This window comes from Aptenodytes forsteri, unplaced genomic scaffold (assembly GCF_000699145.1).
Source record: "Aptenodytes forsteri isolate BGI_AS27 unplaced genomic scaffold, ASM69914v1 Scaffold15, whole genome shotgun sequence".
In the NCBI taxonomy this organism is placed as follows: domain Eukaryota; kingdom Metazoa; phylum Chordata; class Aves; order Sphenisciformes; family Spheniscidae; genus Aptenodytes; species Aptenodytes forsteri.
Genome location: NW_008795129.1, coordinates 2,989,423 through 3,009,481, shown reverse-complemented (window position 1 = coordinate 3,009,481; position 20,059 = coordinate 2,989,423). Strand labels below are relative to the sequence as shown.

At 39.6% G+C, this 20,059-nt stretch overlaps 1 protein-coding gene across 3 annotated transcripts in view; it reads right to left on the bottom strand.

Annotated features, from left to right (window-relative positions):
* Positions 1-20,059, bottom strand: part of NDST2 (N-deacetylase and N-sulfotransferase 2) — a 146,169-nt gene that overhangs the window by 99,879 nt on the left and 26,231 nt on the right. For all 3 annotated transcript variants that reach the window (XM_009277653.2, XM_009277651.2, XM_009277652.1), the window contains exon 2: positions 14,452-14,531. The gene's annotated coding sequence lies outside the window, so the exon portion shown is untranslated. The remainder of the gene's footprint in view (positions 1-14,451; positions 14,532-20,059) is intronic.

Genomic DNA, 20,059 nt, shown 5'->3' with positions numbered 1-20,059 from the left:
GCTTTAAACTGAAAGAGGGTAGAATTAGATTAGATATAAGGAAAAAATTCTTCACTATGAGGGTGGTGAGGCACTGGAACAGGTTGCCCAGAGAAGTTGTGGATGCCCCATCCCTGGAAACATTCAAGGCCAGGCTGGATGGGGCTTTGAGCAACCTGGTCTAGAGGAAGGTGTCCCTGACCATGGCAGGGGGGTTGGAACTAGATGATCGTTAAGGTCTCTTCCGACCTGAGCCATTCTGTGATTCTATACCTATAGAAATGGAGAGCTTTCCCAAATCCATTCTAGCAGCACGCTTTAGGCAAGGGGGAAGACACTAACAATGTTACCAATATTCAGAAATGTGCCAAAAAGCATTCCAAGAGCAGAGAGCCGTACCAACCATACTGTCCTACTGTGCATTTTCCTACAGCCACCAGAAAGGGAATGCCTCTCACCAACGAGATACACATTTTGGAAACGAATCCACTATGAATTGGCTAAAGCTAGCATCTCAAAGGCACCCTACCAAGGGGTACTGAAGTGAGGAGAGAAGCATGCCCACAGAGAATCAAGGTCTTACCCAGCTTCCCAGAACAGAATAATCAACAGTACAGCACAGCCAACAAGGACTGCCCACCATGCGCGCCTGTCATGCAATAATAAAAGCTGGAATACAGCAATAGCTTCAGGCTGGCTGAGAACGAAGCTGACTCTAGTTCTGATCGAGTTTGGTGGTCTCCACACAGCTCTTGCATTACAAAAGCTACCATCTCAACTGGCAGCAATTTTACAGAGAAGTGAACCAGTGGTGAACCTGAACCAGTGGTGAATCTCACTAGTGGGATGGCATTGGCAATGGCACATCATGGCATCCTGTATTGCACCTGCTCGGGGAACAAACAGATCTTCTGCTGCCACAGTTGTGAACCCAGAACTAAATTCACTTTTTTCAAGTAGATGCCTGCTCCAAAAGCCTTGTCATGCCTACCAAGAAAATTAACATGTGAAGTGACTACGCTGTAAGAGTGATATGATTTAGCAGTAGAACGCTTTACTACAGCTATTCCCCGAAGTACCACATTAAAATAGGGAAATGAGCAATCCTGTTCTACATTAAAAAAAGAAAATAAGTACATTAAAACTTAGCAAATATGCCAAGTTTTGAGTTAAGTATCCATCCACCGACGAACACAGCTGAGACTGAGCCAGAATTTAGAGTGTCCAAGAGAAGATTTGAAAGGTGTTTTAATACAACAGAGAGATACCCCAGCCCCAGACTGACTTGCCTGACACGTGGAAACAGTGGAGACCAAATACTCTCCTGTTCCTGCTCACAACCTTGGGGGAAGCTCAGTCAATCAGATACTCCCCATCCACAGGTACTCACAGAGACTGCTACTATGCCATAAATTAACACAACAGCAAAACCCCCTAGTTAAAAGCCAGAACAGTGGAGGGACTGGCAGGGCAGCCACGAGTCACTGTTCACCAAGATGCTTTTCTGGTCCTCAATGCCCTCTTATTTCATATAAACCAGAACCCTTCCGCCCCAGAATAATGACATCAGAGAAGGAAAGAGGGCATTTATCAAGCTGTCAGGGCAAAAGACTCAAGTCCAGCAATCTCCACCCAGGCCAACAGCTACCCCACTGAATACCATGGGCAAAAAAAGGCAACGTCTCAGGCTTCTACACCTCTGAAGCTACAATTCAGAATTTTTTTTTCTTAAAAAGGAATTTTTACTTCTGGGATTAAACAACACATTAACTTATCATCACCATCTGAGGAATAAACACCCATTTAGATTTCAGGTCAGAAATCACTCACCATCACAGAAATAATTTATGCAGTTGTTCGGTTAACAGCTTTGCAGGTCCTGTCAATGTCAAAAGTTCATCTGCTGTGGGAAAGGAACATTTTTTTTTGGTTTGACATTCCCAATTTCATTTCAGCTAAACAAAAGACAATTTCTAATAAACATGGCAAAAGAACTACAAATTTATACTTATGAGCATCATGGAATAAAACTCATATTTTACCTGGCTGAAATGCAGAAGTGAGAAAGAACAAGCAAAGAAGACAGATACCCAATGATAAAGATTCAGAGGACCAAACAGTAAAAATACTACACATGAATCTTTCCAAGCATACATTAAAATGGTTTCTGGGAATAAAAAAGGCTAAAAAACATGACTAGAAAGCACACAAAAATCTTCCAAGATGTCCAGACCCCAAAAAATTCTGAGGACAGCATTCTGGAAAGCCAAAGCATCTTGATTTAAATTGACAACCATGGCTGAAATATCTCTGAGCTATTCTCAATACGAGTTATTTCAAGGTAGGAATGAATATGGACAGAGAGTACACAGACTGAGTTGACCTGACAACACAACATGTGTGTCATCAGTAAAAAAACACACCGTACCACTGAATTACCAGTCATTTCCCACTGCAGCAGACCACCCCCAAAGGGGAGGGATGGACTTCATGCATACAATTTTATCAAAACATATTTCTCTAATAAGCAAAATGATGCTAACTCCATAGCTTCCTAACTTCAAGTTTGCCACAAAATTAATCAAAGAGAAGAGTTTAATAAAAATCTCTTCAAAAGAATCAGTCTTATTTATTCAGATCATCCCCATAAGGGTAAAGATCTTCTGAATCCCATGAGATTGAAATTTTAACATACTGTAGGTTTTTTTTCTTTTTTTAAATTAGTGTTTTAAAAACTTTTCATAAAATAGCAACTTGTCATCAACATCATCCATTAAACAATTTTTCCACTACTCTAGAAACAAAAAGAATAAATGCAAAATCCTTTGCATCATAAGAGTTTCACGTTTCATAAGAGACAGAGAGCAACTGACGACAAGAGTCCTAACAATTTGTTTGGCTAATGCTATCTAAAACAACACAAAGTCACTGCAATCTGTTATCCAAGAACTTCCAATGGCACTAAACATTAATGACACACAGAGAGGTGAAAGCTATCAACCAGTGAAGGAAGAGCTTTTGGAAGAGCACTAGAGGTATACATGTTTTGAACTCTGAAATGTTGTATCTGCAGTAAAGGTTTTCAGTATTTCACGTGCAAACGTTTTCATGCAAATAAATACATGTACTTCTAAACTGAAAAAGTTTACAAGGGCACAATTAGCTGTTTTCATTGAATATAAATCAGACAGCTGCCTGTAATTGGAACCAGGAGCAAAAGACATATAAGAAATGCTTTCTTCTTTGCAGATGTTTTTCCGAGATTTAAGGGAAAGTTCTACTTCAAGAAATGAATATAACACTATCCAAATCTACATGGTCTATGGCTTTAATGGGTAAATTTACATGTGAATAGTTGGTTTCTTTTTTTTTCATTCCCAATTTCCTCTTGGATTTTACCTATTTCATGAGATTAAAACAGCTACAAAGATTCTGCAAGCCAAATCAAGCACACCGTGATACCTCTGCAAAAAAAGCTATCTTTTAACAAGCAGCAGGGGGGCCAATGCAAATGAATCAGCACTAGCTGCTATCACTAACGGTGCAAAAAAGAAAAACATTACCCCTTCATTCTAAGGGGGATCAGAAAAGGCTGCAAATTGTAAGAAGCGAGTTTTACAGATGAAGAAATCAGATACAAGTTTCATATGACAGAGGCATGTCTAAGTGTCTATTTCTGTCTACATTTCATAATGCTACCGAAATACAAGTGATGTCCAGCATATGCTTGGGACACAGGACACTACTTAAGGCACAGCACTAAGCTGTGCCTTAAAGGTCCATCAGTGTAAATAATGCAAAAATAATAGGTTTGGGGATTTTGGGGGGGGGGAGGGGGAGAGTGGAGAGAACACATCCTAACCAATCTTCTTATTTTCCCACTAAGTCAGCATCTCAACAGCTTAACTATCTATAAATGAACCTGTCTCTTAAGAAGAAACTGATTTCATTTAATTCAGTATCATTCTGCAAATAAGAGGACAGTATTTAGAACAGATGGCACAATTTACTTCAGCCTTTCTGCTACAACTAACTGCTCCCACGATTTCTAAACCACTTTCCAGTTTTACACACAATGATTCCAGCTGGTACAAAACAGAGAAACTTCCCCTTCAGTGGGGCGAAGGGAAAACCACAATCAAAACACTTTTCAACATGCCAGCTGACCAAGACGTTGCAGCTAAATAGAAAGAAGAACCATAAATTACATATTTTTATGCACCCCCACTCCCAAGATACCAAAATAATGGAAGAACCAGCTGAGGTACCCATGCAGGTGTGACCTAAGAGGCCTCAGGCACAGACAAATAAGTAACTTCTGCAACTTTCAAGGCAACACAAGTTCCCAGCTGCCAGCTTCTCTTCCCCAGTGTAATAAGATGTAACACGAGTTCAGTTTACAGTATGATGCCATATTTTGGCTGGAAGGCGTAAGAGATCTGAATTTAACAATGTGTTAAATTGGAGGGTAGCACCTGTGTCTTACTACCAGCCTGCTTGATTTCCCCAGGGCCGGAGATGTGCCTGCCACCTGGAGATGGGCAGTGCAGGCTGACTTACTCTTCCTAGGCAGAACTACCTGGGTGCAAGGTCCCAAACCTGACCGCAGATCCTAGGCACTGTGATAGTGGTGGGGAGGGAAAGCACACTTTGAATGCTATCAAATGCTTCAGAGAAAAGGGTTAGTCTCTGAAAGAAAATATTTAACATCATTTACAAGCATCTCTCGCATTCTCTCTTCCCACTTGTCTGTGCTGATATAGGAAAGGTGGGCATACATTATCATTCAGGCAACTGCTTCAAGTGACCGCACCGCAGGCAGAAGCATCAACACGTACTACAAAAGGACATGTTAGGGAGGCTCCTCTCTCCTACAAAATGCTTTAAAACAACCCTCTCTGCTGCAGCATGGACTCTAATCAAACACCTGCATTCTCTCAAGGTATCTTACTGAAAAACGCGGGTAATATGCTGTGTAATGAAAGGGGACAAAGCCTTGCTTCCCAGAAAATAAAACCAGACAGCTGATTTTACCAGAGGGAAAAAAGGAGGTTGAAGCTCTCACTAATGGCTTTGTAAGTGTCTGATTTCTAATGCTAAAAGCTTCCTGCACTTAGGTTATGAATTTGGAAGGGCTAAATTACAAAACAAAAGTATGTTACACATTGTCTCAGAGGCACATTAACTTCTACCTCTTCTGTGAAGATAATTTGTACGTTGCAGTTTTCTGCATTTCGAAACTTCATCATCTTTTGGAGCAGCAAGAAAGGAGACATGTTGCTGAAAACATCTCATATTTTCTAGGCTGACCTTGTGTTCACTGCTTCCCCACACAAACGAATGCCAAAATACCAAACCAATCTTCTGTCCTGCTGCCTTTTCGCTCTGACCTCCAAGTAAGTACTCCTAAATATTTCGTGACTGCTTGGAAAAATCTACTGTATTCCCACCCCCTCAAACCACTCCTCTGTAAAACAGCTAATCTTGAAAATACAATGCTGTCACCTTCCTTTTGCAGGTTTCTGCCATTGCTGTCACTATGGAAACAATCAGAACATCAAATATGTCAGTAAGCATGATTTATAAAATACGAAAGTGCCAAAGATAAAGACTCTACATAAAAAACAATCAAGACAAAATCAGCTTGTTAGCATGGAAACATTGGCTTTAAAGGATTTTCAAGTTCATATGAATTCTTAGGGCAATGCTGCAGCGAGCTATGGCCAAGGAGAGAGCTACCAGTGCTGCATCGTGCATGAAGTCACACAGCCAAAGGCTGCAACTATCCACCAGGACAAAGTGTTGTAATCATTCCTTTTCCATCCATTTAAAACACAAAAATTGGACAGTAGAGAAAAGTCAGTGTATCCCCAAAACATTACACCAACATAAGAAATATTGTAAGACATACAGACAGTTGTTTCTTTGAGATTTAGAAATAAATTAAGGAAGGCCCTTGCAGCTTGCTTTGCCTCTATCTCAATAGCGCATTCAGTCGTCTTCCCCTCTGTTCATCATCTTCCTTCGCATCCGCGTCAGAAGCAAAGTCAAAGCCAATTATTCTTAGCTTCCCAACCAAACAAAGATTTAAAGCAATTCTTAGAGAAACATCAGCTATAGAACTTGGTTGGACAGCTATTCTGTTGTGTTGTGGCTTCAGCAATGCAAAAGCAGAGTGCTTATTATCGCTGCAAGATGGGGTTCATCCAAGCCCTGTATGTGCAGAAGAAGCAGTTTTCCCCCACTCCCAAAGCTCGCCACATACTTCATTTTGACATGTTGACTCAATTATAGCACACGGGAGCCTCCAGGGAACAAACACAGCTTTTTTTGAGACAACTCCCTCTCCACCACACACGCATTCTCTCTGTGCTTTTTTAGAAGCTCATTTCAGGGATGTTTTGCCTTTCATCATCCCATTATTCTCTCTTTCTCTTCCCTCACTACATTACTGTGATGTACCTACCTGCTTTGTGTTGCTGCTTTTCCTCACCGGTACTGGCTTAGAAAGTAAGCCACTATTCTACCTCAAATTCAGCTACTGAAGTTACAATACAGATGGCAAAAGCAAGAGGGACCCCTTCTTATGCCAAGATAGAACATTTCAGCTTAAGAAAAAAGAGCAAGAAAACAGCTCAAACACAAACTAGAGTCACAGAGCACTAGGAGAAGAGAGGAACAGAAATGCAGCTGTGAAGCACTTTTAAAGCGTTGTGGAGCCAAAAAAATAAGTGTACACTTTTCTTAATAATTACATGGCAAATGGTAAACTCCAGGTGCCATTTCAGGTAGGGGAGACAGTTTGCCAACTAGTCAGTGCTGGACAGGTGACCCTGAAGACTGCTTGCTGCCTTCAGGACTTGGCTGAAGGACTTCTGCACACCCACTTCCTTCAATGCTATGCGCACATAGAGCAAATTCCCTTACATTCAGATTCTCCCAAGTGGCTCAGTAAAAGAAGTAGTCTACAGTATTCTTGACTTAAAAACAATTTTTTTGACTGGGTATCTTAATGGCAGTTGGAAATTTACCAGGTTACTCACTTTTTGCCACAGGACCGGCCACTTTGGCAGCAGTTCAGGTACTCTAAAATGGAGATAACTCCCTTCCTCACTTGAAACATATGCCTTTGATTCCCGATTTCCAAAATAGGAGATTACATGCTTTGTCTAAGATTGTCTCTACTAGAGCTGCAGGAGTCAGCTGGGGTGAATCCAGACAGGAGCTGCAAGGAGAGCACAACTGAAGGATTTGGAATCCTGCACTATCAACAGAGTAAGGAAGAACAAAAGAAGTTATAAATTACAGAACTGAGAGGAAAGGTAGAACAGAGGACAAGGTAAGCTGAATTAATAACTCTTCTGCGGGAGCTCCCCTTCCACAGAAAGCATCTTCCAGAAACAGAGGGTGAATTTTGATGCACTATTTTCCTGGTAGTTAATGATGACATTAGTTCACAATATCAGGAAACTGTATGATAGTACAGAAGACAATTCAGAGCTGGAGTTTATGTTGCTCAAATATTGGACAATTTGAAATAAGCCATCCCACCCCTTTTGAAAAGTTTCAAGAAATCCTAAATTAAAATATTCATCGCAATAATCAGTCTTTAGAAATTGACTCACACATTGTACCATGTGAGTTTATATCGTCTTCTATATGGCTCTTTTTTTTCCTCTTTTCCATCAGTCATGCATGCCCAGTCCCACTCATTCCCATTTACACCTCAGAATTAATAACAAGCGTGGCCATGAGTTCCATGGACAAATTTGGGCATAATAAAAAGTACCTCCTGTTAGCAGTTTAGGTTTGCTTCTGCTCAGCTCTTCTGAATAACTCTGTTTTTACATAGATAAAGAAATGTAAAAAAGGAGGTTTTAAATTACCCGTGCTAAAGTATTCACTACTTCCAAAATATATTACTTTGGATTTGTCATGTCTTCAAAAACGTTCCAAATTTTTAAACTTAGAATCATATTTATATGGTACTGTGCTACTTCTCATTTGTGTGTGTACCTCTCTACCCCTCTATTTCTCCTGTATCCTTTCCTGCCCTTTAAAGGGATTACGAAACACTGCACTTTGAAGTCCAGGTAACAATATGGTATCTACACAGTATTTTCAGTATTATCATCTACTGTGCATTTCAAGAGACTATAGTACAATTCTGAGACCATAATTAGGCTACTCTAATCAGGCTGACACTAATTACAATATGACCTCTAGTAAAGACTGCTCTTAAGACTCTGAACAACCACCAAAGTCAGTGCCACAACGCCGAGCTGAGAAAATCTAAGTGATAAACATTACGAACTTCTGCATTTACTGTATGACTTCTGCCAGATCAATTATGCCACTGAGATCAATAGGGGAGATCATTAGCAAAACTCCTTAACATAGATGGAGGGAGCTTTTATTCTTTGGGCATTTGGAAAGGAAGCTAAAGGAACAGCAAACTCAGGTTAACTTATTTCTGAATAAGAAGTCCACACCATGATGTAAGGTACTTGAGTTTACTACATACTGACTTTCTATCTTTAAAAAGTTCATTTCACCCTTTCACAATGCATTCATGCAAACAAGTCTTCAGCAGTCAACATGGTGAAACTCTCCCAACCTCCACGTGCCTTCAGAAAACAAAGTGCAAGGTAGAGGAACTGTTTCAAGTGAAAACATTTTCTTGTGATGGTGGATGTATCAAAAATGAAAATTGATTTTACCAGACACTGAAATGAGTACTTTGTATCAACGGAGAAAAGGACCCCTAAAGGGTCATTATGTCACTATAAATATCATCCCCTATAGCCCCGAGATTGATTACTTTCAACCCCATTACTTGGATACAACTTCAAATGATCCTCTTAGCAAGAAGGATCTTAGAAAAAACAGAATGCTAAACTTCTCCAATTTATGGAAGGAAGACCTGGGCAACTCGGGACAAGGTTAATTTTATCAGCTATCTCAGCAGAAATACTCAGTGCAGGAAAGAAGTCCCCGAAGCCTGATGCATCACATACATAAGTTCAGCTATCTCAGCAGAAATACTCAGTGCAGGAAAGAAGAAGTCCCCGAAGCCTGATGCATCACGTACATAAGTAGTCAGAAATATTGCTTTCTTACAGTGACTAGAAGTATAGCCACAGTTAATCATCTAATGCAATATTCACACATTTAACCAAACATACTTGAAATCCCTCAAGTTGGCCAACAGGCATTAAAGGCTGAAGCAACCAAGCATATCTGGATCTTTATAGGAGAAGAGATTGATATCAGAGAACTGAGAAGCTTCATGAATAGTTATCAACGTGGCAAACCAGTACTAGTGTAGAAAAAGAGTTTCATTATCTGCAATTCCACTGAAGAAGACAGAAAATTTTTATGGGTCTTGCTTATAAAAGGGCATACAAAGGAAGCAATATAGAACCAAAGAGAAGGAGGTAATTCTGTTTAATGGAAAAATGTACCTGGAGTCTGAAACATATGCATTTAATCTTCTCAGGCTGTTCTTGCTTAGTATATCCAGAAAATAAAATTGTGTCCATTACCTCTTCCCTCTTTGCTTATCTGATTAGTGAACTAAATATCATCTTCTTACTCTGGGTTCTTGGAGCTTCGTTTTAATAGATTAATGGACAATGGAAAAGCTGCAACACTGAGTAGCAAACACTTGCTATTTTCTTTGCCTTTCATGTATTTTCAAACAGCGCTCAAGTAGAAGATACTTTTCATACACATGCCCAAGGTTCGCAGGTACAAACCACAGACACAAAGGAGGGAACAAGGCACTGCATGCAGTATAATCGAGCCACAAATGTGGGCTAGTCAGTACCAACTATACCTGCAGCAGACTGAACTTGCTCCAGATATTCTGATGCTCTAAAACAGAGCACCAACAAGGCAAATAAGCTTCAGAAGATTTATTTATTTTGCAAAATGACAGTGATTCTCAGTCACATAACAACCATCTTCAAAGAAAATAAACAAAATCCAAAGCATCCTACTGATTCTGCGCTCTTTGGGAGCCAGCACTTAACACTGCCTATGTCCAAACACTGCTCAGAGAGCTCAGCAGGCTCTCCAGAGGAATCACACACTACCAGAACAGCAGTCAAAATCAACATGTAAACCCAGGTCCCCATTCTACATGGTATACCCCAGCTATTTCAAATATCCCTTCACATTAACATAAGGGGCAAAGACAACCCGTTTGGTAAAAATGAACAAGCAGCAAAAAAACCCAAGATAAAATGTAATTTATTGCTCAGTAAATACATTAATTCTATGAATGAACTGCATTGACGACATTTGTGCCCCTTTTCTTTGGCATAAACGAAATAGTTATCCTGCTGAGAGAACAGAACTTCTAAATCTAAATGAAGTTTGCCATCCGTGTAGAGAAAGAGTAAGATGACAATTATGTGACATACCCTTATCACATTTTTAATGCAGTTCTGGAAACTGAAGACGTTCAGCAATAAGCACAGCCTAAGAAGTTAGAGCAAAATGAAACACCTGAAAGCATGACTATTGGCAAGGAGCTATCCTCAGGAATGACTGAGGAAGGACAGCACTTCTCAGCAATTTTTCAGACCCAACACACATTCAAAGCTTCTACTTTGCGGAATCTCTTCTGCTCTTCCTAGTTCATGGGAAATTTAGTCTCTGCCAGACAATTTGAGGGAAACTGAACTGCAAGTTCCATTAACTTGAACTCTGAGACAGCAACTCGGCTACTGTGAGTCACTGACAGCTGGGAACAATCCTGCCAGCTTGGGAGAAACACCAAATTCAATGCAGTGTCCACCCCCATATACTCCAGTCCACAAAAGCCAGAGCATCTGAAAGGAATCACAAGGATGCTACTGCTTACTGGAGACAGAGATGTCAGTCTGCTTGAAAAAAGTCCCTCAGCAGGAAGGGCCTGCTTCAGGCAGTTGCTGATAATACAGCCCCCCATGCCCAGAGCTCCTCGGCAGAAGAGCACGTCATGTTCAAATCCAGTGTTTCTAACACAGTGGTCCAAAACTTTGCCCTGCACTCGAATTTCTGGTTTGAGTGAGGATCTGAAAAGGGGGCTTAGAAGGTTTTCCTGCAGTAAACGTATGTACTTACAATCACTTCCAAACCACCAGTTCTCTGGGTACGGAAAATGAAGAGTAGCATGCAGTACACTACACTAATATAAGGACTCCAAGGATCCCTCTACAGATTCCACACGTATCAAAGGTGTTCAAGCCTTCCTCCATCTCAAATCGGAGCACAAAGAAACGGATACCACAGAACATCAGGGATGAGCAATCAGCTTCTTTCGATACCTAAAATTACATTGCTAAATCCAACAATATTCCAAACGAAGAAACATTTTGTATCTCTGGTCTCATCAGGCTCTCTGATTAACAAATCTGACCTGTGCATTGTACTGCTTTTGTTAGGTGCATGAAGTTACTGCGTGTCTACAGCTCAGCCAATTACATGGACATGACAGAAGGCATACAATAGCTCATTTAAAAGGGTGAGAGAAATGACAAGAGGAAAGAAGCAACTTGATTCAGATCCCTAAAATGCCATCTTTTATAGAAGTATCACATTTGGAAATAAAGTTAAGGGAGTTTGTTTGTTTGAGGGATTTGTTGGGGTTTTTTTTGTTTGTTTCTTTTTAAGGAATCCATGCCTTCTAGAGGACAACCACAAAAACACAAGTATCCTCAGTAACCGCCCCAACACTTTTCAACATATAAGCTTTGCTTGCTTTTAGGGCCTTGTCTACAACAGCAAGTTTTAGAGGAAAAGCCCAAAATGCTATTTCCAACTCGGTTGTACCACTGTCTCACATGGTTTAGCTGCTAACGGTAAAAAGACCAAGGATGCTTAGCCTCAAGAGTACCATCGGTAATTGCTGAACTAAACCTTATTGGAAATGATTATTCTCTACAACCCCCCAGGTACAGAGAATTATTCTTTATGATTATTTAATAAAATTACAACCTCATAACTGTAGCTTCTTCCAGGCCAGATCCTTACATCTACCTGCCACCTCTTGCTATTAAGCTTGCTCCTTGCTTGCTTGCAAATCCTTCTGCGTATTGCATTCCTCATGGTTGCTCCTCACCACTTCCTGACGGAAGAAACATACCAAACACAACTGGAAACTCTAATTCAATTCATGAAGTTGTGCCAAATGTCAGTCAGGGACACACTTCTGACACACAGAACTAGTTTTTGAGCTGTATGCAGTAGACTACTTACTTTAGTGTCCTTCTGTTAAGAAATTCTAAGTGTCCTTAGAAAGGTTTTTCTCATAGATGTCATAGAGCAAGAGAATCACAGAACAAGATCTTGCTCTATCAGACATATTTATCCATACACAAAACCAGGAAAAGAATCTTGCTTTGCCTTTCATGATTTCGAAGATATACCCTGAAATTTTGTAGACATCTTTGAAATGACCAGCGTCCAAAAAATAACCCCAAAACCCAACAAACAAAAACCAAAACAAATAAAAAAAGGAAATAAAAAAGTGCAACGCCTTTTGGACACTAAACTCCATGAAATATTCCTATAAGGTCGGAAACACGATTGTGATACAATGGTGGCACGTTACTACGCACTTCTGACGTCAATAGACAAATCTTCTGAGACAAGATAAAGAGGATCCAGATCAGACCAATAGCAAAGTGTATTGTGAAAAGACTCTGATTATTAAAACAAATGGATTCAAAAAAACAATCCAAGTTGCAATTACAGAACAGGAGCTCTTCCAACCTCTTTCCTTTTAACAAATACCCATATCTGGTTTAACAGCTGCTTACAAGACAAGGCAATACTTAAATCATGATTTTTAGGTAATTAATATTTTATTAACTATATATAATAAATATTTTATTAACTATATACAATAATCACATTTCTGTTAATATGATACAGTGATATCGCTATTAAAAACTTTACTACAGGAAAAATTAAGCAAACAATAACAGTAACTGACAAAATTTAAATCTATGTATCTCAGTATGTTCAAGTTTTATCAAGTCTGGAAGTCCAGCCTTCTAATGGAATATACAATAATCACATTTCTGTTAATATGATACAGTGATATCGCTATTAAAAACTTTACTACAGGAAAAATTAAGCAAACAGAAAAAGTAACTGACAAAATTTAAATCTATGTATCTCAGTATGTTCAAGTTTTATCAAGTCTGGAAGTCCAGCCTTCTAATGGAATATACAATAATTGCTTTTAATTTTGAACATTCCAAGATCTTTTTATTCATAAAGTCAAGATATTTACTTTACATACTTTTTGTATATAAAAAGCCTTTTTAGGCTACTAGTTGGAAGTTTCTAGAATGTTTTACCCATGACTCTCTTTAATTCCTAAAATATTAAGCTAATGACTCTAATGCAGAGTAGTTTTACAGGTAGAGGTAGATAACACCAGAATATGTAAATAATAAATACAGAACATGTATAAGGAAAATTGTCTGCAGAAGACCAATACACACATAGCATCTGACAGCATAAAGTTGTACAGATGCTCCTGAAGAACGATCTTCAAACCTTATGCACGACATCCCCATTTCTGACGGTTAATGCACTCATGGAAAACAGACCAATACAGACTTTACAGTATCACATATTTACTTTCATCTACCCTTCCGTAAAGTACTAATATTCTCCTATAAACAAAGTTTTGTCTGCGTGCAGATAAAACACAAACATTATTTCTCAACCATAAAACACTCTAGATGTTTTTAAAACTTCCCTTCTGGGCTAATCCTCTGTCGTTTTACTCTACTCACTGCCAATTGGAAACACTTGTAAAACGACAGCCTCCCCCCTACACCACACCTTTGCATGCCTGGCACACTCAGCATCTCACTGACTGAAAAGAAAGGGTTTGAGAAATTCCTGTGAAGTACTCACAGCAGAGCAATACTATTAAACTTATCCCCCATCTCATAAACAGCCTTCTCGATTTGGTAAAAGCCTGTTTTCTTTTTCTTTCACTTAATGCACAGGTACCTCAGCTACTTTCAGAAGACAGCTGATGTGACAGACATTAGATTTGGTGAAGAACTCGCACAACTATGTAGGAAATGGGTAGTCAAGCACTCCTCTCAGCCATCCCTTCCCATGCTGGTCATAGGGTAGGAATCGTTTTTTTAATAACTGTTTATTTTCAGGGTCTTGGAGATTTCTCTAGCTCTAAATTCAGATCTGTTCAAGAGATAAAACATGCCTACCTTTCAACTTCTCTGGTCTTGCAGTGCTGCAGAATGCCACACAATTTACGCTAAACCAGAATTTAACAGTGCTTTGACAGCTGACGCTCATGATTTTATGAGCTGGTAGATTAGATTTTCTCCATTGCAAACCTAGATACGGTTTAAGGTGACACGTTTAGTGAATCTAAATTTATCAGCTCCTCTGAAAGCAAATCTGCATCAAAGAGGATGGAAGTTAAGTACTCACCTTTTCAGCAGTACCTTTGTTCAGAAGCCAGCACACAGAGCGAAAGCCAACAAGGCCTGGCTCACAAGCACACGCTCCAGCTGGGGAGGGGGGAGAAGAGTAAAATGGGTCTGGATTAGAGATACACAGGAAAGAAAGGTCAAAGAGTACTATACACGTATGACGATCATTGCACACAGGCTGAGCAAACAACCACTTTGTTCTAAACACGAATTATTCAACAAGACAGTGCACACATTATTGTGCCTCCTTAAAAACATGGCAAGTGAAAGTGAAGACAGCATGTCTTAATCACTGAAACTGATCCCCAATTACGTAAAAGAAAAAGCAGGAAGGGGAAGAATATGCTAAGAACCTCCTGGTTTGTTTTAAGAGCTGACAGTCCACCAGTCAGAGTTGCAACTTCCATGACCGTAAGCATCACAGCACCGAGAACTTGGCTTTAAATTTCACATGAAGACCTTTCTTCATAATGAAAAAGTTAAAACGCACCCTCAGATGAAATCCTCGATACCGGAGCTCAAACAGCAGCTTAAGTCCTTGTACAGATTACACGTGGAGACCATGTACAGAAATGCAATGTAGCATCATAAATTCGCTTTCTCTTAGTGCTGTTTGAAAACTAAGGTTTAGGGTTTTTTGTTTTACAAAGGAAAACCCCAAACTGGTACACTTTCCAAATTCTTTAAATAATCTCCTCAAATTAATCCCAGGGCTGCCTTCCAGCCAACAGGAGTCAGCCAGCAAATGCCAAGCATAGCCACGTTCTTCCTCTCACAAGCCAGCGACTTGGGCAGCGGCTCCATGCAACTCCTCCTCATTGTCCTCCTTTGCCGCACCAGAGCCTAGCAGGTACCTGACATCTATCCAGACAAGAAGCCACCGAGAGTAACAGTGAACCTGAACACCTTTCACTATTTACCCCATCGCACAAGCCAAATGGAGCAGCTTAGGGCTGCTCTCCATCCTCTCAGATGCAGTCAAACTGACTTTATGGCTGCAATTTAAGATGCACTTTGTTTCATTAAGGAAAAATTCTCTGCTGCCTTCCTCTACGCTAAAAAGGTTTTGCTCCTGTTCTTACCATCCCATCAACTGCAGGTTGGCCACACATAACACAAATAGTTACTCACAGTCTGGGAGCTCCCCCACCATCATTCACGTAGATGCAAACAGGAACAAAACAGTGCAACTAGACCTCTACATCTGGTATTAGTTTGCTCCCATTTATTTGCAGCTACAGCTTTTAGGCAGAATGTAGCAAGAGAACATTCTTGAAAGTCATTCCCAAAGCTTATTCACCTTTCTTCTCCCCTTATATCTTTTAATAGTTTGCCCAACTGTTCCTTTTTTAAACATTTTTCTAAAGGAAGACAGCATCTAAGATTGGTATGGAATAATGCAGATTTGAATTGGCAGGAAGCATTAGGGAGGCAAAATTAAAGAGTTAAGAGAGGCTGCCAACTTGCCTTAATACCTCAAAAGCAAACATAAATTAAATGGGTACAACAGACTTACTAAATTATTCAAATCTATTTTCATCAGAAAGCTGATTCTTAGATGTTAAGATTATTTCCTGAATCTTTCTACCAGTCTTATATATTATATATTTGTTCTTATATATTTGTTCTTCCAACCTTTCCTTTGGGTAGACTATTCCATACTTTAATATATTTCATAATCTCATTCCCTTGTTTCTAGTTATGCCCCTTCTCACCTTACTAAATTAATTAGTTTCTATCTTTCAAGTACGTGCCTCTCAAATATTTGTAGACTCTTATCACATCTCTCAGCTACGCTTCTCATTATCACATAGCCAAGGTAGGCATGTTTGCCCATCGGTCCCTTGGTCTGCACTCATTTGTCATTCGTCCCTTGACTCTCTTCAGTTGGTTTACATCTGTCTAGAAACAAGATGTTTGGACCTGCACACTTGGCAAGTTAACTCTCACAGTTGTTCAAGAAGGAACTTCTCTTTAATTTGTATAACCCAAAACCATATTAATGTGCTTTTTGCTGCCATGATGCATCTGCAAACTGATTTATCTGCTGCACAGCTACTCGCCCCAAAGGCTTCTGGTGCCTGGAAAAACACTAGTGCTTTTCCAGTTCCACTCTTCCCCCAGCGCGTGCACACACATTTCAGGTTAAACTTTTTGACCGCATTCTCTCTAGTGCCTCCCCAAAAATGGGAAATACCCTATTTTGATACTCTCTCATTACTTTTAGTATCTCTAGTTCTTCTCTGTTAGTGTCTTCATCTACATCTGATTCACCTCCAACATTCAGCATCTTAGAAGTTTTAAAAAAAAAACCAAACAAACAGCCTGTAATAAAGGTGTTAAAAAACCACTTTTCTCTGTAAGATATGAGACAGGGTCTCCACATGGCTAAACATGATGTTGTTCAGCACTACTGTGTTTACATTTCTGTGACCTTCTGTTGAGAATTTCCTACTCTCAGCCTAAATTACCTAATGCAAAAGGAAAAAACCAAAACAGACAATTCGACATATCTTAAGCCAGGTGTGATACACAGTTAAGCCAACAGCACTCATCTTCCAGAAGGTGGCAGGGATCTCCCCTCCTTCCCCTCCCTTTCCCACACATTAACCAGCTGCACACTGCCTTTGTCGTGCTGCCACACGCTGTGGCAAGCCAGGTATTTTTCAATTTTAGATTTAGTGCATTATGCATCTGCACAAATACTTGCAATGGCGTTATGCACCAGATTATGCAGGGACAGGAGAACAGTGGGACTGTGTGAGAACTTACACCACTGAAAAATGTCCACGGGATACTGGTCCTGTATTCCTATTTGTAAGCGCCACCTCAGCATAGGAAAGTAAACCTGAAATCCTGTGAACCGGGAAGTCTGCAAAAACCCGAAGACTTCTCAAGAACAGAGGGAAGGAGAATCCTTCTGAGCGTGTGAACACTGAAGATTTCTGCATAGCTGAGGGGACAAGATGAATTGAACACAAGGTAGATCTGTTAAGGAGCTGAATTCTGTCAAGGATTAGAAAAAAAAACCGATGGAGTCAAGGAATACAAGAACACATTGTTTATTGGGACCTTCTCAAAAGATTTGGTCAAATCCTTCACAAAGGGCTACTCAAGTCACTATGCAGGCAAGAAGAACAAAGTACTGTCACAAATGGGAAACTGGCAAAAAGAAACAAAACAAGAATCACTGATCAGTTTCGAGCGTGGAAGAAGGGTATTTGTGGAGCTCTGAAAGATTAGCATCTATTTTCTTTCCAGTTTTTATTAAACAGTTGCAAAAGAAAGCAAAAACTGAAATAAAATTTCAACTGAACACAACTTTCAGTGAGGTTGGTTGAATACGCAGAATAATGTGGATTAGTTTAGGAAATTCTAACAGAGCGTGCTGTTGGGCACTTTGGGGCCACAGCAACAAAGAAAGTGAGAAAGAAATAAAAACAGAAACAGAGAGGGAGGTCTTTAATTATGAGCTATAAATTACCTGTAGTTACTCTGTAAGAATTTATGTTGTGTGTCAATGAAAACAGTCATTTGATCAACATGGTAAAAAGGTAAACAAGACACTTAGAAAAAATAATATTGACATTATATATATTAACATCCTTTAACATACACTTTCTTAACACATATCTTCACCTTTAATGTGTTTAAGTGCACCTGAAGCGACTGAAACTATTTAGCAGAAAGAAAAATCCTCAAGAAAATGCAATGACAATTATCAGGGCAAAGAATATGCTTAAAACTGAAGGGAAACTATACAGAAACAATTTCAGTACCTTTGAAATCACAGACAACAGGCTTGGAAGGAAATTCTTTCAGGTGGGATCAGTGATATCTAAAGCATTCCCGACACGTTTCCGTGTTATCTCTGCTAACATCTTCCAGGACAGAGCATCCGGAAGGTCCCTAGGCAATCCAGCCTACTGCTTGCGCCGTTGGAAAGTTTTTCCTGAAGTCTACTTTAATTCTGCCATTTAAGCCCTTTTCTTCTGGTCTCGCCCTGTGTGAACATGGAGGAGAAACTGTTCTTTTTCTCTTTGCAGCACTTTAAAATTTTTAAATTATTTAAACTTCTCCAGCCTGAACAATCCTGATTGTTTCATTCTTTCCTTATGGGTCACATTTTCACTGCTATTGCTTTCTCCTGAGCTACTTCCAGTTGGGCCTCGTCTTTCCTCAAGTATGGCGTGCAAAAACAGCTGCAGCAGCCCATCGTTCCAGTACACAGTAAAGAGAAAGACCACGTGTCTCAGATGCTGGGCTCCTTCACATAACATTATTTGCATTGTTGACTCATGTACAAGGTATGATCCGCTACAACACCTGCTTCTTTTCCACAAGCCTACTACTTACCTAGCCTTTGCTGTTCAGTGTTTGTGCAGCTGATATATCTTGCCTAAACAAGATGTTTACCTTAAGCAACAACAAAACACACAGTAAAATTAAAAGTCAAGTTATTTAAAGTGGAAGGGAGGAATTAAGGGAGAAGCAGCCGTGCATACCCATGTAATCCATTATCAGAGCAATATTTTAGTAAAAGCTAGCAATAAATATGAAAATAGAAACATCTTTAGTTTCTACAAACACAAAGGAGATAGGCATTTATACAGTTTGGGGTTTTTTTAACCTCCTTGCCTTTCAGTGAGTAGTGTGTGCTTAAATCTCGTGTTTCTGAAACTCTCACTCATAATTGTCCATTATGGAGATTTTATCACTTCCTTCAAAACAACCGATCATCAGGTACTACTGGAAACAGAATACCCTATCACACATTATCGTTTCTCTGACTGGATACGGCATTCTCATCTTCTCTTTTATTTCTCACCGATTTTATGATTTTATCACTTCCTTCAAAACAACCGATCATCAGGTACACAGAATACCCTATCACACATTATCGTTTCTCTGACTGGATACGGCATTCTCATCTTCTCCTTTTTTATTTCTCATGTTATGACGCAAGGTAAGCCAAAAAGGAGACTGGGTTTTATAATAAAATGAATCATGATATCAAAGACATAAAGTCGCGAAATGACGGATAGAAATTTTTCTTTTATGTATTTGTGGACATACGAGTTCTGAAAGCTATCATACAGTATTTATGGCAAGACCTAAAAACGTCACCTACAGTTAAAAACAGGAAGCTGTATTTTGTGGCCAAATCGTTGAGAAAACATCGTATCATTTGTTTCAACTATATTCTCACTGCTATTTACATTACAGCACACACCAAAAGGCTTCGGCCAAGGTTAGGATTGCTATATATTATGTATCTATCCAAACACAAGCACACAACTGTATCTCTATATATAAACAGATTTCCCTACGCCTAACAAAAGACAGTCCCTGTCCCACATACTTTTCAAAAGAAACAGAGATAGCACACAAGTATTAGAACAGAAGTATTATCCTAATTTGACAAAAACAGAACTGTGGCAGCAATGAAGTAAACTACCAAAGTTCACATGAAAAGCAGAGCAAGGGACCTAGGTCGAATTTTCTAATCCCAGTTACAGCATATTAACCACAAAACAATCCTCCTGCATTCCTTTCCCTAATCACCAAAATAACACAGATGTAAGATGCCTGCACCTAACACTCAT